Source organism: Suncus etruscus, chromosome 14, assembly GCF_024139225.1.
Source record: "Suncus etruscus isolate mSunEtr1 chromosome 14, mSunEtr1.pri.cur, whole genome shotgun sequence".
NCBI classification, from domain to species: domain Eukaryota; kingdom Metazoa; phylum Chordata; class Mammalia; order Eulipotyphla; family Soricidae; genus Suncus; species Suncus etruscus.
The window spans coordinates 14,555,990-14,561,193 of record NC_064861.1 but is presented as its reverse complement, the minus strand read 5'-3'; the positions used below and the strand labels follow the sequence as shown (position 1 = coordinate 14,561,193).

The following is a 5,204-nucleotide window of genomic DNA, read 5'->3' as shown; positions in this document are numbered from 1 at the left end:
TGACCAAAGAGATTGTTTCTCCAGAGACACTGAGAAGGAAGTGAGGCAAAGCAGGAGAACAAGTCTCTGCCTTTGAATGTCTGTGGTCAGAGAGACAAAGTTCTTCTAGGGGATCTGGAATATGCCCATTATCATTTATTTGGCAATTTAGCATGAAATTCCCATTTGTTCAGAGCCCCTAGGTGAGACAGAACTGTGTTATCCAGGCCTTTCAGACTGTTAATTAAGAAATATAGGATGGGGCCAGAGAGATAGCACAGCGGTTTGCCTTAGGCACAAAAGGATGATGGTTCGAATCCTGACATCCCATTGGTCTCCCGAGCCTGCCAGGAGCGATTTCTGAGCATAGAGCCAAGAGTAACCCCTGAGCGCTGCTGGCTGTGACCCAAATAAACAAAAAACAAAAACAAATACAAACAAAAAAAGAAATATAGGAATACTTACCTGGCAGGGGCGATTCCATGATCACGAAGGTAGTTTCCCCAGGGTGAGGCTCGCCCATTGCACTCCGGGCGTGCTGACCCCTGAGATTCCCCAAATGTGGGAAACTCGACTGCGTAATTTATGGTAGTGGGGGACTGCGTGCGTGCTCTCCCCTAAGAAGAAAGGGGGAAAAAAGAAAAAAAGAAATATAGGAATTGCACTCTGGAATCACCCAGAGCCCAACTTGGGGTGTGTAATTCCTATTATTTCATTTCATGAGGGTCTCTCCTTTCTCTAGAAAAATCTCTAGAACATATTACCCTTTTAAAATAACACTTTATCTTTCTCTTTTTAATAATATTTATTTACTTTAAAATAATGTGTAAGAGTTGAAGAGATAATCCAGAGGGTAAGACATTTGTCTTGCATGCGCAGACCCAGGTTCAATACTTGCCTTTCCATGTGGTCTCCCAAATCCACCATGAGTCATACCTCAGTGTAGAGTCAGGAGTAAGCCCTGAGTACTGCCAGGTGAGTCCTAAAAACAGAACAAACCCCCAAAAGACAAAAACTAAAATAAAACTAATTTATATATAATGTAGTTCAGTGAGAGAATGAACATTTTATATGTTTAGTTTTATTCTCCAGCACACACACACACACAAACACACACACACACACACACACACACACACACGCACACACACAAAACCATGTATATGAAATCCTAAAATTATGAATAGATGAGTGGAGTTTTTTCCACTCAGAAAGGGCCAAAATATCAAGGACAAGGTAAAGTAAGTAGGATGGACTGCAGTTTTATTCCCCCGGCGTCTCATATGGTCCCCCAAGCCGGGAGCGATTTCATAGCCAGGAGTAATATATTTTATATATATTTATATATATTAAATATAAATACATATTAATTAAATATAAGTTTCACATTGTATGAGACCATGAGGAAGAAATACATATTAATTAAATATAAGTTTCACATTGTATGAGACCATGAGGAAGAATAGCTTTTTGGTAGAAATTATGGCTCCACTGAATTGGAGAAGTTTATTATTTGTCCATCATGTTCCAAAACTTACATGCAAAAGAAAATAGTTTTTACTAATTGCTTCTGGGAGTACCTGGTCCAGGGCAACACCAGCTGCTCTCAGGTATCTACCTGTCCTGCTGTTATTGAGCCAGTCAGCTGAACCCTCCTTGCCTTGGGCTGCTCTTGGCTGAGTACAGATAACCCCTTCTATCACTCAGCTGCAGTTAAATGTACAGTTTACTAAGTGCTTGGAATTCCTCAAGAAAGGAACTGTTTTGCTATGAGAGTAATATCTTACATCAGTATTGTGAATTTATCCTTTAAATCATATTATTTATTTATTTATTTATACATTAGGACCAGAGTGGTTCTCAAAGATTATTCCCAGCTTACTGCTCAGGGTTCACTCCCAGAAGTGCTCAGGGGACCATGTGTTGGAGGGGATTGAACCAGGCTTTCCTGCATGCAAGATGCTCCAGCTCTTTAGACTCTTTTATTTACTGATTTTATTTTAAAATTTTTTATTTGAGGACTGTGACTTAGAATACTACTGTTAGGGTTTCATGCATCTACATTCCTGTCCCACACGTTTCCTCAACTGTCTCAGAGTCTCCCTACCTTCTACCTCGCCCCTTTATCCCCTAGTCTATCTTCTGTTCCAGCCTCATCTTACTACTTAAAACAATCCTCATGAAGTATGTTTTCATGTGTTGACTTTAAAAACTGTTTCTAGGGCCCAGAGAGATAGCACAGCGGCGTTTGCCTTGCAAACAGCCGATCCAGGACCAAAGGTGGTTGGTTCAAATCCTGGTGTCCCATATGGTCCCCTGTGCCTGCCAGGAGCTATTTCTGAGCAGACAGCCAGAAGTAACCCCTGAGCAACGCTGGGTGTGGCCCAAAAACAAAAGCAAACAAAAAAAAAACTGTTTCTAAAGAGATATGTCTATTTCCTTAATAGGTATACAGTAATTCTTTTGTGTATTTCCTTATGTAGATGTGTTTTCCCCACCCATCTTTTGGATTTGTTCAGTAGGAAATAGATAAATTTCTCTTGGGTTCTGAGTTCTTGTTAGAACCAGGTTATAGGGCGTGTTTTACCCCAATATGCACTAGTAATATCCTGTGGCATTGTTCCTTTTTCCATAGGCACATTAAAATGGGGAATCTTACACATAGAAAGAAGTTCTTATCTAATAGGGATTTATTATTATTATTATTATTATTATTATTATTATTATTATTATTATTATTATTATTATTATTATCAACCTAGGCTTCAGTAAATCTGACATTGGCCATTCACCCCCAAACCTGGATCTCATCTTTGGAACCAGCAGAGTTTTCTGCACCAGCACCAGGAATTGAACTTCTACTGGGAAGCCCCTAATGCTGCACTGGCACTGACTTGCTCCAGCGTGGGTTCATATGACATTCTTACACTTGGAAACAGCAACAACTTGCTTAGAGGTGGGTTTCCTTGCCTCACCACCTAATGTTGAGATGAAACTGGGAGATGCTTTATGACACCCTGACTTCAACATAGGATCTGTACAAAAACCAAGATCTCTAATTACTGAAGCCTAATTGTAACAACTATGATTAAGGAGAATTTTTTCTGGGACTATGAAGAAAGATTTTGGGGTTTGAAAGCTTAGTATGTTCAAAGCCTGTAGTTGGTCTTATGGCAGTATGATTCATGGGTAAGGAATGCCCTTTTTTAGGCCAAAGTTTTATTCTTTCTAGTTTTACCAACTTTTGTTACAACTATGCAAAAAATTGCTGCCCCCTTTTTTAAAAAAAGTCTTTTAGATAGGGGCTTCTGCCTTTTTCAATGAACCTTGGGACATAAATTACTTTGTTCTATCTCATATTTCTTCATTTTTCCATAAAATTAAGGGGGGGGGGAGAAAGGATGGGGCCAAGTGGTCTCAGGTGCATTGGTAGAGATAGGACAGAACTAAATATCCAAATCAAAGTCAACAATAGAACCAAAAGACCCAAACTATAACAATCTAAACTTAAAATGGGCCAGTTATACTAGCAGGCCAAGGGCAAAAGGTAGTGGTATAGGATACACTCCGGGAATATTGGCGGAGGAAAGTTGACACTGGTGGTTGGATTGGTCTTGATTCACTGTATATCTGAAATTCAACTATGAAAGACTTTATAAATCACAATAGTTTCAATAAAATAAAAATTAAAAACAACCTTTTTCTTATCAGAATGATAAAACCAGCCACTTATAGCCTGAGAGATAGTATGGGAGTTAAGATGTTTACCTTGCATGTGGCTGGCCCCAGTTAAATCTCCTGTACAGTTAAGTCCCCTGTGTGCCACAAGGGGTGATCACTGAACATAAAACCAGGAGTAGCCTTTGGGCACCACCAGGTATGGCCCAAAGAACAAAAACACAACCCAAAAAAAAAAAAAACCAAAAAAACCCAAACCTCAAATCGGTAATTTTATTCAGAATTTACCAAGAAAAAACTGTGAAATAATACTGAAGGAGATCATATTTAGGCTGATAGAAATATCATCTAGTAGAAAGACTCAGAATGATTTTATTTGATGGGGGAGAATAACACCTTGTAGTCCTGGGATATAGGTGGGATATATTGTAATATATAGATCAAACCCAAAATCTTGCACATATAAATATGTTTTTTTTTTTATTTCTGTGATGACCCAGGATCATGTTTTTTATTTTAACATTTTTAATATAATTTTTATTTTAGTTATAGTGGCTTACATATCGTTCACAGTAATATTCCAGGTACATATTTACATTGAATCAGGGGGATTCCCACCACCGAATTGTCCTCCCACAACTGCTCCCATCCTGCCTCCCATATCCTCCACTCTCCCCCCCAGGGGCTGCTAGAATGCGTGGTCCCTTCTGTGTCTAGTTTATTACTTAATGGTCTTATAACTGTTTGGTCTTGGTGACTCCATTACTGCCCCCACCAATTGGGAGGCGGGACTAGAAAGTTCAAGTTATGTGGTTTGTTTGAGGAAGAGAAAGGTAATATAATGGGGTAAAAATCGACTATGCTGACTATGAGCAGAGTCATTCTAGAGGCTCTCATCCTTGGTTTGAGGGACGATGGGGAAAAGAAGAAGGTGAGACACCACAACAGTTCAAAAAGAGGAATCAAATAAGATATCCAGTGAGCACTGCAGCACTAAAAATATGCACCACATAGTTGCCATGGTCTTGAGATAGGAAATATGACAAGGCGCAAAGAGGAAGAGAAAAGAAGAAAGAAAAAGTAAATATATAATTTTAAAAAATGGACAACTACTTCAATATCTACCCCAAAACAAAGAAATCAACAAAAACTAGATAAAAAATAATAAAAAAATAAATAAAAATAAAAATAAAAAAGAAGGATTATTTAGTGTCCTGTTCCCCCCCCCCCCCCGCATAGGCACAGTAAATATTGGGGTCATCCATAACGAGAATTCCCTTGGCCTAAGAGATACAGGGTTTCTCTACCCTTGGAATATATTGTCATGGGATTATCTATAGACTCCTTTCACGTTCATTTACTCTCCCTTTGGTGTTTTTGTGCTGTATGGAAGACTTCTGCTCTGATCTGGATGATAAAGACAGACCTCTCTAATCTAGGGGTCTCAGTCTGTGCACAGGTCAAGGAGTGGAACTTATGATGAAGACTTTCTTTGTGATTTTAGAAGTTCCATACAGATATGTTAAACCCTTTGAGCCACACCCCTA

At 39.0% G+C, this 5,204-nt stretch overlaps 1 non-coding gene across 1 annotated transcript; it reads left to right on the top strand.

The window, feature by feature from the left end:
* The first annotated feature begins 436 nt into the window (after positions 1–436).
* Positions 437–599, top strand: LOC126028807 (U1 spliceosomal RNA). The gene has a single exon (XR_007502517.1). It is a non-coding gene; the product is annotated as a U1 spliceosomal RNA (small nuclear RNA).
* The last annotated feature ends 4,605 nt before the right edge of the window (positions 600–5,204 follow it).